The sequence below is a fragment of the Macrobrachium rosenbergii genome, chromosome 19, assembly GCF_040412425.1.
Source record: "Macrobrachium rosenbergii isolate ZJJX-2024 chromosome 19, ASM4041242v1, whole genome shotgun sequence".
Classification (NCBI taxonomy): domain Eukaryota; kingdom Metazoa; phylum Arthropoda; class Malacostraca; order Decapoda; family Palaemonidae; genus Macrobrachium; species Macrobrachium rosenbergii.
Window position 1 is genome coordinate 14,796,751 of NC_089759.1, and position 12,457 is coordinate 14,809,207.

General features: G+C 38.9%; 2 long non-coding RNA genes across 2 annotated transcripts in view; one reads left to right on the forward strand and one right to left on the reverse strand.

Annotated features, from left to right (window-relative positions):
- Nucleotides 1-7,856, forward strand: LOC136848637 (uncharacterized). The gene is made up of 4 exons (XR_010856075.1): nucleotides 1-540; nucleotides 5,456-5,561; nucleotides 6,812-7,054; nucleotides 7,463-7,856. It is a non-coding gene; the product is annotated as an uncharacterized lncRNA (long non-coding RNA).
- A 156-nt stretch (nucleotides 7,857-8,012) lies between these two features.
- The window catches only part of LOC136848638 (uncharacterized), a 251,222-nt gene continuing 246,777 nt past the window's right edge, over nucleotides 8,013-12,457 (reverse strand). Inside the window, exon 7 of the long non-coding RNA XR_010856076.1 lies at nucleotides 8,013-8,065. This is a non-coding gene — a long non-coding RNA (uncharacterized lncRNA). The remainder of the gene's footprint in view (nucleotides 8,066-12,457) is intronic.

Genomic DNA, 12,457 nt, shown 5'->3' on the forward strand with positions numbered 1-12,457 from the left:
AACAAACATTGTGAAATTCTCGCTCTCTCTCATCTAATCAAATACAGGTATCAGTTTTTATGAGCTAGGTGTGCCTTGCACCTTGCCATATTTGATTACGCCGGAGAAACTGTAGCTGAAGACAATTTTGGTTCGGTTCTCCCTAGATAAAAAAAAAAAAAAATGTCCAGAGACTGAAATAACATCATCGAAATATCATGTACTTCATTGATTCTGCAAATACCTAATTATGTTATTTACATTGTCCTTTGTTCAGTGAAGTGTAAATATGAAACTTTTAATGTGCCAGTGCCCCGTTATAATCGGAATTTTCAGAAGAAAATTCCCGAAGTCAAAAAGCAGTTTTATTGTGTAACCTCGTTGTACAGTAGATGGCACCACTTGATTTACAAGGACACCTAAGCAAGGTGAGACAGGCTTCACTTTTCTTCACTCCTTGTTTATTTTAGCAGTAGACGGAAGTCAGAGAAGTTTATTAACATTTTTTCAGCTTTTATTTTTTTTATTGGGTGGTTGTCATAATTTCCAAGTGGATCAAAGGTTAGTGGATGCCTGATGCAGAATTGTGGAATTTTGTTGGTTAAGCAGGAAGGCAAATTTTTAGTTTATTGCAGTGCTTTTTGTTAATTTCGAGAATTGTTCTTACTATAGTTGATTTTGGGCAGTGGGACGCTTTGCTTGACATTGAGTGCTGGTTATTCTGGGCTGTTAAATCGTTCTTTAAAATTATAGTATTGTGTTCTTTAGTTTGTCACCCCGGCATGGAAGATAACAGTAATTACACATGATTGTATTCACTTGTTAACGAAACCACTAGAGAGCAATGTTTATGCAGTTAAGTAAACTGCTAACTTTGACTTGCTAGGTGTGCCATGAAAGCTTGTCGTGAAATGGTTTTATTTAGCCGATGTTTCCTGTGTGGTACCTCATCATTAGGGTTAGGATTTTGTAAAATTTACATTCTGCTGTGCCAAGGATTTTATATTTTTACTTTTTTTACGCAGTGGTGCGTAATTCAAAGGTTTAGGTACCAAATAATCATTTTGTTTTTTAATGTATTTAAAACGGCCATCATTTAATTCTGTGTTCGAAATGACAGATGCCAAAGACCTCAGCAAATTGATCCCCAGTTAATCATTTTTCCAATAATTCTCTCGACAGTGATCACCCAAAAGGTTCATCTACACTGAAATCCGTGTTTATAAAATAGACTCGGATGATGGTTATCGCGATTTCTCAAAAATCGATTTTTTTCTCGTCAGGGAAAGGGAAAAATGCGTGGGATCACAATAGAATGGTAGAGGGAAGCAAATGGCAGGCTAGAATGTTGAACAGCATTTCGCATCTTAACCATCCAGAATAAATATGGCAAGTTATAAAACTAAACTGCATTTTCCAAGGATATTTCGGAAGCTCAACACCCTTTTCATTTCCTGGTTCCTAGGAGGTGGCCTAGTATTAGTGCAGTTGAAGGACTTGAAGCTACCTAGATTTGATTTAGCTGAAATTGGTACTTAACAAATAAGGCATTGCAGGGAAAAAAATCTGCAGCATAAGTTAATTTAAGATACGTGTGAAGGTCATAAACACAAGAACAGTAATAACTAGTACAATCAGGAGCTTGCTTAAGGAAATTAGGTTCCTAGCGAACCCGTCTTTTAATCAATTGCATTTCCAAGAATGGAGAACAAATTTCCAGCATATGTTGTTTTAAGGAACGTGCGAAGGTAGTAAAAACTTAAGAATAATAATTGGTCAAATCACGGGCTTGTTTTAAGGAAATTCGAAAATAGCGTATTTGATAGAAAATTCCCGAAAGCATGCCCGTTACTCTAACAGGTTAAAATCAGTTTGAGCATTTTTTTGTCTTTTTTTTTTGTTAAGCGACAACGGTAACAAAGCTTCTGCCAAGTTTCTTGAAGAGCGTATCTGCTCCAAGGCAACAACTTTCGGTTGCCATGCATGGCAAAAAAATAAAAAAATGTGAATTTATACGGAATATTATAAAATCTGCGTGTGACAGAGTTAAGAAAACTTTGGCTATGAAGCTCCAGTTATTCTTGTTAAAATGATAAACTATTATCTGTTCACTCTTATTCTAGTTACTGTTGCCTGCCAATGGCGAACACCCATCCTAGTGTTAAGCTCTGCGACCAAAGTAGCGTCACAACGAAGCCTCGTACAGGATGTGTAAATTTTTGTGTTTTTAATGGGTGTCCAAATTAAATTATTATCTTTCTGCGTTTATTACAGCTAACGGATGGAATCAACTAAGAACAGCTACAGAGGGTTTGGAAGTTATTAGAGCTTAGATGCTGTTGGAATGTAGTTCAAAAACCTTTTAAATTTGTCGCTCCAAGACGGTTAAATAAACTCCCACTTGGCATCAGGAAGACTGAAAACATCAAGTCGTTCAAGCAAAAATTAAATTTTAATTTTTCCGTGCGTGAATTTGACAGTTGATATGGAGTAAGCTGCGGGTCTCAGAGCTCCTCCGACAGGTTGGGACCGTAGAAATAAAAAAAAAGGAATAAACAATAAACGGTGTGCTGTGTTTTTGTCTTGGTTTAAGTACAAATTTGAGTCTGAGTAGTAATTTTCCATGGGCGTCAAAGCTAGTGTTATGGTTCCGTAATTGGAGTCTGCATTTTTTTTTTAGATTTATTTTCAGTTTTAGGGGTTTTTAGCCAATCTACGAGCCTAACTTTTACAAGCTCATGTTGAAGACTTCATGCAGATCATTATGCCATCTGAAATATGCAATCCTTTCGGAGATCTTAAGCTATGACTGTGTACTTCTTTATCTTAGGTTACATATACTTGAATTTTTAGTGTTGGGAGATGCTGGGTTTCGGCAGTTGAGACTAGATTAGTTACTTTGTTTGTTCCTTCTGTGGGTGCCGTCATTGCGTTTGTTAGAAATGGTAAAAATTGGTAATGTTTGGTTTCGTAAGCTTGTTGGTATATTTGGTCCGTTATCGCGCGTCCCGCTTTTTTTTTTTGGGGGGTGGTGGTGCAAATGGTAGTTATCTCTTCCTGAGTACATGAAGACAAAAGCCCTGTCCCTTGGTAATCCCGGATCAAGAAGGTTTGACGAACGGGCCCACTGTTGCCCTAGCTCCTGGAGGAGTACTGATTACGCCCACTGCAGGAATATGTCAGCTAAATGCTTGCGAGTGATTCTCTGTATTTCTGTGAGCGCATCTGTTATTGCGGTCGTTGTCTATTGCATATCTAGTCAGTCCTCATGGATTACTATTATAGGAGGATTTTAGCACCAGTCTTACTAGTGTCTGTATCTTAATGCTGGTTTATGCTTTCATATTTATTTCCAGAAGATTGTCATTTTTAAGGGTTTTGAGCATTGTTTTATTTTGACTGATTACTTTAGGACTTTTCTTTAATAACTTAATGTTAGACACATTCATTGGATATGGAGGGATTAAGAGCACTTTCAGTGCCGGTGCATTTACATGTCAGAGACGTATCAGTTATTTCTTTTTTAACAATGATAGTCGTATTTCTCATGCCAATTTTGTGTTATACAGATGGCACATTAGTGTCGACTCGGAGGAAGCCATGTTTCACAAAGCTCTTAAAATGTGGCATGTGTAGTTATTCCGGATATGTTGGGCCTTTTCTGACTTTTGCCAGATCTGTGAGTACTCGGACCACATATTCAATTTGCGAGTGGATGTAAAAGGACGTAAGTAGGCGACATGTGACAACCTCTTCTTTAGGGATAAAAGTTTTAAGGACTTTGGGGGTACATTTTGATTTTTTCTCAGCAGTTTGCACTTCCTTTGCTGGTGGTAAAATGTTAATACAGTTTCAGTGGGTTGCAGCTTAAAATTTTAAATTTTAGTCGGGCTTATTTTGGTCTTTGATTGGGTTTTGTTTCACTTGCTCGAGCTTTTGGACACATTTCCAGGCATTTCTTTCAATGACCTGGAGGCTTACCTACATTTTTAGCCGTGGGTTCCGCGGCTTCCGTGGACTATGCACATAAGCAAACAAAAGTCATTCGATTCAGAAATATTAATCAAACTCAGTAGGCTACCATAGATTTACCATGTAATTGAGACAGGGATAATTTGCATATTTCCAGAAAACAATGTATATTAAAAATCATGTTTGAAAGCGAAGGTAAGTCAACTTAAATCAAATCCCCCCCCACCACCGGCATTCTTCAAAATAAATTTAGGCCGCATTTGTAAATGAAATTGGATATTTTAAAGTTTCAGGGCTGCTGGATGAAATATTTTTCTGGGCGTTGATAGAATCTTCACAAATATTAGGTTGATAAAAGTATTATATTGTCAAGGTAATGGATATTTAATATTTGGAAATCACTTAATTTCTCTTAAGCTACAATTGATTAATGTGTACATAATCTTAACATTGACTCTAACCAAATAATTGTGTAATTTAGTACTTTTGACTTGCTAAGTAGAAAATATTTGTATTATTAAAGTAACGATTTTTTTTTTGTCGTTTCCCAGCCTGGAATAAGTCTTTAGGAGATGAAGATGCTGTCTTTCTCTATAAATCTTCGTGAAAAGAAGACTAGATAACTCGATTGACACAACCTGCCCTTAGTAGAGCTGCTCTGAGGATAAATGTAATATAGTTTCACTTGTGAAACTGTTTTGAAGCAGCTGAGGTCTAGCCCACAAATTCTCGTCTCGGTGACTGGATGACGATGTTAAAAAATTTTTCTGAATACAAGCTTTCCTTGAAGTGCTTATATGGTGGTTGTGGGAGGGAACGTTCTGGGAGGGAACGTTCAAGTTTTTCATACTGTTATAGTAGTTAAAACTCTTTTTACCTAAAAGATATAGGGCGTATTATCCTTGATTAAATGTATAGGTATGGGTTATCTTTCAATACATGATTCAGTTAATGGGTGCTATATGTTTTTAACCTAATTTCAGTTCAAGTATTTAATATAAGCATTCTTATGAAATTTTCGCTTTCTGATTTACACAACCATCCTTTTGTTGTATTCATTTACACAACCATCCTTTTGTTGTATTCACGTACATGAGTTAGACTTAAGTGCTCGGGGTTGACTGTCAAAAGATCAGTCATTCTACTATCATCATAACCTGGCTTTTAAGTACGTCAATCGTTAGGTGGACTTTATACCCTTCTGTTAATTATAAAGATTGTCAGCTGACTTGTGTAAGAAATGGCTGCTTGTGTAACCGATAACCATCGTTTTGTTAAGTCACGAGGAAATTTTTCAATACTGTAGTTTCAAGCAGCAATTGAGCACTTTGTACTTTCTGCTGTAAAGAAACTCCATCAAATACTTGAATGTAATGTGAGGCCTCGGATACACACACATTACCTGATATACAACTATCTTACTGGTTATATTCATCATATGCCATAAAATATTACAGTATAATTCAATGTAGGGTTCCATTTAAGAGGTGAATATTATCCGCAGATTGTCATGAAGAGTGCCGAGACCGTAAGGAGTCTGCTCTGGAAACCCCGAGTCTCTCATGAGAGGGTGCTAGGACCATCTTGTTGGGAACAGTTGTCACGGACAGGTAAGAATATATGCCTTGCTGTAGTTTTGGCACAGTGTACATGTGGTTATTCTTTGTGCATTGACATTAAAGTAACTTGTGCCATTGGAGTGGGATCATGAACACAGGATGTACTGTTTAGTGAAGGCTAGTGTGAAATTTACTTCAATAAAACTAGTCCTCTCCCCCCCCCTCTCTCTCATTAATTGACGCGGATAGGTTTCTTCTCCATATTGTGTTCATCAAGGAGTAAAAGGAATATGTGCTGTACTTCAGGTTTTGCATCTTGATTCAATGATGTTACATCATATATTTGCAAAATTAAATTTATTGCTAGCCCGTGTGGTTTAGTGTCTTCGGCGTCTTAAAAATTTGCTCTATACTTTATCCCCTACAAGGCATTTTTAACGGGACCGTCACTATCATTTCCTGGTGAGCAAAAAGTGGGTTTATTAAAAGACATATTTTAGCAATGTAGAACATTCACAAACATCCTGGTAAATTTAATGGTGAATCACATATACTGACTATCCTTAGCCTAAATTTAAGTTTCTCTTGGCATTCTCCGTTGGTGTATTTCAAGATTATAATAGTGGCAGGTAATCTCCATATCAGTCCAGGTGTTTTCTAAAGCAATATTCATTAGAGATGGCTCTGCATCTTGCCGTCCACTTCCGAGCATTTTTGTCCCGGGTCAATCAGTCATATTCAGTTGTCTGTTTCTTTGTTGTATAGAGTCATCATCGCTGCCTACACCAGCCCCTTTTTATATATATATATATTTATATATATATACTACCTTACTCGTTTTAACATGTACCTATTCCTTAAAGTGACAAGAGGATCTGTAATGTAGTCCAGTTGGGGGAAATATGCGATTTGCTATACGTACTGTACTGTTGTTTTGATAAGAGAGAACTGCCCAACCAGGTGCACTGATTGCAGAGTAATAGACACCAAAGCTTCTAGATATACCTATGGACCTCTTAACAGATGAAAATTTTCGACATTTTATTCAAAAGAACGGTTTAATTTGCAGCAGACTTTTTTCAGTCACGTACAGCTACAGACTTTTTCAGTCGTAACAGCTAAAGTGTAAAAGCTTTGTGCCTTTGGTCATATAGAGAACTATTTTATTTCCTTCCACTTAAACTTTACTTTTCATTTTGCCTGTGATCTTTTTAGTTTTGTGAATAAGTATATAGTGTAATTTGTGTAAAAATGTCTAGCTTTTCGAGTCTGAAAAATTTTTCTTCTGGAATTTTTTTCAGTTGGCAGTTGAAATGAATGCACAGTGAAAAATGACCAAGAACTAAGTGAGTTTCTGCTGGCAGTTGAAATGAACGCACAGTGAAAAATGACCAAGAACCAAGTGAGTTTCTGCTTGATGCAGCTTTGCGTTACTACACAGACAACGCAGACACCGGCACGCATCTCGTAGAATTTTTCTTCTGGAATTTTTTATTCAGTTGGCAGTTGAAATGAATGCACAGTGAAAAATGACCAAGAACCAAGTGAGTTTCTGCTTGATGCATCTTTGCGTTCCTACATTGACGACACCGACACGCATCTCGTAGTGTGCCTAGTTTTCTCTGTAAAATCCCACACGATATTTTAAAAGTCCTTTTGAGTCATATTATTGTGGTACTTATCTTGCATACGAACTTACAAAATGTGACTTGCGTAACCTCAAGATAAGAAAATCTGTAGACGGCGTAGCAATTTAAAAGTACATACTTTCAAATTTTGAAGGTGTAACTATATGGTGCGGAAAATTAAAAAGTACTGTAATTATGAAGTAATTTGTATTTTTAGAAATACAAACCCTCCGTCCCTTTACATAAACCCTCCGTCCCTTTACATAAGGGGAGAGCTTTCTTTCGATTACACACACGTATCTGGAATGTTATAATGTTTTATAGTCTTTCAGATGATGTAGAGACTGGGACACACGAGATGGAGGAGGGTTCTTTTGCTACAGCGTGGAGGTTTTGTAACAGCTGTGTACAAGACCCCAGCTTGCCTTCCAGCAGAGGTTGATGTTACAGAACCTTTAGACAGAGTTTCCGATTTCGACAAGTCGTCTCCAAGACCAACAGCTGTTCTGTCTACGGTTCTTGCTCTGAGGGGAGTTGGCATTTCTATCATCCCTCCCCTCCTCCAGTTACTGTTTTGAAGGATGAAAAGTCCTGGGAAGCTTTCCCTGATGAAGTTCCTTCTTTCTCTTTGTTGCCGTATGCTGTAATCACAGTTTCTGTCTTGTTTCTACTCTTCTAAAGATGTTGAGTGGAACATACATTGTGACTGGAGGATGACAACTCGATGACAACATTGTGACTGGAGGATGACAACTCGATGACAACTCGCCTTTGGAGTTGCATCCCACAAGCTGCATTCAGCCATGCGACTATAGGAAGACGACTCGCCTTCGGAGTTGCAGCCCACCAGTCATTTTGGTTCACGTGTATATGCTTTGTCTCATAGCTTCAAAAGCTACTTCATCCCCCTGGCTTTCGACGTTGGATCTGCAGAAGTTGAGGAGAAATATTTATTAGTACAGTGGTTTGTGTAAGCTGAATATGAATGGCTTACTACAAATATTCAGTCTTAGGACAATTCCAGTAGCCTAAATCAAAGTTCCTGAAATACCTTCAAGATGCAGGGAAAACATTGTTATTGGTGGTTTTACTCTCTGCTATTTGTGCACTGACTGGATTGTGATACCCAAGCAAATTGTGTGTATTAAGCAACATTTTTTACCCAAATAAAATTTGAAAAAACCTTTTTAAAATGTGTATTACTTATTGTGCCAACTCTCTTCTCTACATGCACAAGCCATACAGGGCAAAAAGAGAAGCTAAATAAAAATTTTCTTTTAAATCATGGCTGAAGTGTGGCCCAAAAAATTTTTAAGGTGATGTGCCTGTAATTGTATAAACTAACATGCAGCACCATCATCTTGGTCTGGATTATTTCTAAAGATTCTGTAAAAATCAAAACATTTTCTGTAATCCTACTTCTCAAACTTAATCACTTGGTTATATTGCAAAAACCAATTGTTACTACGATACTTACTACAAATGAACATACGAAAATAAAATTATTTTAAATTATTCAGGAACATTAGCATGTAAATGCAATTTTATAAAATAGTAATTTCCTATAATATGTATAATGTACAGGAAAAGCATACTGTTGGTAAAAATGAAAGCAACTTGCAAAGGATCCCCAATTAGGCTTATGCAAGATAAATATCACTCATAATAGGTTGCCTGTAAACAAATAATCCAACATTATCTGAACAGAGGACTTTCTGTGCCCTTGAACTTTCATATCAAACGCACTGACTGACTCAAGAACTTACAGCAATGAGCACTAGACTACTGCAGGCAAAATTTAAATCAAAACTGTACAATATGAACGTCATAATCTGCCATGCACCAACAAAGGAACTTTCCAAACAAAAAAATTGTTAAACTGCAAAATTTTACAGGTGAAATACCCGAGATAATTATGATTTGACAACAAACGTTGACGTGAAAAAATCAAGGTAGGAAGGTTACAATGGCAGGTAGTGTGGGATAGACTACAAATTAAGCTGGGGGGTAATTTATGAGATTTTGTGATGCAAATTTGATAACTGGAAGTACTCCAGGCCCGGTGAAGAGCTGACGGGAGTGGCAGGTTCCTGTGTCGAGGAGGCGTTGTCTTGCAACGTTGACTAGAAGCCCATGGTGTCCTAGGAAATGTGCGCCCAGCAGGGAGAACTTTACATCCGCGATAAGGCCAGTGGTATCTGCGTCCCAGAATTGAGATAGTCTGGGTCGTCGTGCCATACGTGCGAATGGGAGTTCCATTTGCTGCTATGAGGGCAGGTGTCGAGTCTGGTATTTTTTCTAATTCCCTGGATGGCAGGAAGACCAACTGCATTGGCCCTCTATCTACCAGCAGGTACCATTCGGAAATTTCGTCTCTGATGAAGAAACCTGCTGGCCGGGGGGAGTTGGATTTCGCGACCACAGCCGTTACTTGTGGCTGCTTTTGTTGTTTTTTGTGAAAGAACAGGGAGGCCTGCAGTTTCTGGCATTGGTTCCGAACTTTCTGTGGAAGCACCACACCAGGTTTGACCATGTCCTGTGTTCCCCGAGTAGAGTCTTTTTCTGCAAATGGTGTTCATGTCCCCGTCGTCATCATCATTCTCCTCCGTCAGGCTGCAAGCTCCCAGGGTGGAAGCTGCAAGGGCAGCGTCATTTTTCGAGGCCTTGGTAGCCTCGTATATTTTCTGGGCGTCATCGACTAAGAAGTCCATGTCGAGGGTGTCTGCATCCCTTATCTGGCGCCTAACTTCCTGCGGGAGGCGCCGAAGGAAGATTGCTTTTGTTAAATCTATCGTTCTTCTCCTCCCGTTTTCGTCGAGGCCTGGCAGTGTTACCAACCCCTGTAATTCGTCCGAAGCTTCCCTGGGTGATGCTTCTCTGAGGGGCTGGGATAACAGGTCGAGTGCGCGCTGCGCTCTCTCGATCATGGGCATGGAGTAAAGTTGCATCAGTTTATCTTTCAAGCGTATGTGACCTTGTCCGGTTCTGCGTCGAGCCAGGGGGAGATTCTGTTGAACACCTCTTCTGGGAGTGCTGTTATGGTGATGTCGGATTTGATAGCATCATATGAGATGTGCGGCACGCGAAAGTGCGCGTCCGCGCATGAACCATGATGCCGTGTTCTGCTGCGAAAACGGGGGAAGTTTGACCGTGTCTGGCTTTGTTGGTGAGAGAGGCGTACAGACGATGCTCGCAGGTTCGCACTGAGCTTCAGCTTCTGACATCTTTACTACCCACGCACCAAAACGCGGGAAAATGCGCCGTATTGAGTCCGTTAATGGTGCCGATTGTTCGAGTGGTGGAACAAAGTGCCAAAACATGCCCTTTTTGGGTAAGCCGTATTTAGTCCGTTAATGGCACAGTTTTTGCCAAGGAGGGAGCTATCAGAGGCTTAAACTTTGCGCCGTAGTTAGTCCGCTAAAGGCTCCCTGATGGTAGGCTGTGGCTGTATTTAGTCTGTTAATGGCTGGGCCAAAATCGCACTACCTGTCCCTGACCCGGGGTCACCAGTGTGAGGTTCAAGAAATGTCAGAAGTGAAAGACTGATCCTTTGTTATGTTGTTGTTTCAGATTTAGCTGGCCTTGTGCCAGCACGGACTCTTGCTCCTAGAGCAGCCTGTAATCCTTTATTATTATTCTCGACAGGTGTTTATAATACAGAAAGTGGACGGAAAGGTAGCAGGCGACCTGAGACCCCTCGCTGCATCCATGCGAAGGTTGTGTTTGTTAACAGGTATAAAAAGATATATAATGCGTTACCGAACGTAAAAGGCAAGTATATATATCGGTGGACAGGCCATACCCTTATACAACGGTTTATTATGCCATAACACCAAGTTGTATAATTTGCTTTTTGTATACAAAAGAGAACCCGTATAGTTTGACACTGCTTAGCAAAATCCTGCTGGATTTGGTTTGGTAACTTGAGCATGAGGTCTAATTTACCCAATTCCATATTGGTAGAGTGAAAGATGATTTTGACTTTTCTTAGACCATACAATTCTGATAGATTACTTCCACTCAGCTTACAGGTAAATATGAGGGCTATTGGTCTGTAGACACTAGGAAGAGAAGCATCCTATTTGGCTTTTTATTGGAATGATCGGTGCAATTCTACATGAGTATTTTCTGCAGGCCTTATGTGGATTGGGATATGGTCACACGCACTTGGATATTCCATTTTCTGACCAGTCAAAATCAATGTAAATGTCTGATGAACAAATACTTAAGTCAACAGCTAAATACATACAGAATGTATTTGTTTATTATGAACATTCAACGCTTCATTATTTAGCAATGTGATGTTGTGATCATCCCCTTGGCATCCACTGCTCTCCCACCCAGTAAGGGATTATGAGCATTAAAATCCCAAAGGAGTAAGTATGGGGTAGGAAACTGACTGAAGTTTTTGAATGACAATGTAAGTGAAGTCCAAATCAGGAGGAAGATATAAGGAGCATATGGCTTTCAATTTGTCCAAAATGAATGTTACTGATCTCGAGTTGTCAGTAGACAATTATATATTCAAAGTTTAAACCAGGATAATATTCTTCATTACCCAGTTTTGTTTTTTGAAGACAAGACCTGGTTCTTGTGGTTGAATTAACACTTATTTGCTCTCTTTGAGCTCTTAGATCCCTACAATTCCACTGAAGTATACAGTAGATCTGAAAGTTATTTACTTTTGGAAGACCCCTTGGATGAGGCCATCTCATTTGATTATTTTCATTCTACCTAAGGCTGACCATGTCACGGGTGGTCTAGACAGACTGGGATACATTTTCCTAGTTTTCTAGTGTGTTTTAGGTCCTATTTGTTTGTTGAGTGCATCCTCCTCACACTCCATATCCTCATCCTTGAGGAAAGTACCTCAAACCGATCTGAGGCATTCAATTTATTCTCTAAATTAATGGGTCAGAATAATCTTATTAGAGTGATTCCTGTCTCTTTTTCAACTACTCTTGATAAATAAGACTGCCATTGGTTCCTCTCTAGATGTGCCCTCCCAAAGAACAGGCAAAGATGATGTAAGTTTTAAAGGAGAGCTGTTGATGACATTAGAAAGTTTGGTGGATCGAGACATGTATTTACTTGTTTTTGAGATTTTAAGGGCTAAATGCCCTGGTATCACTATCTGGTGGTGATTCATTTGTTTTATTGGATTTCTTCATAACTCCAGTAATGGAGCTTGTTAGATCATTGTTATTATTGTGTTTAACTGTCAGACTACTGTACTGAATTTTACTGCTTTGGGAGTTTTTTGCCATGCTAAAAGCTTTCTAGCATATTTCAAGTAGGTATGTTCTGCATTTGATTGCC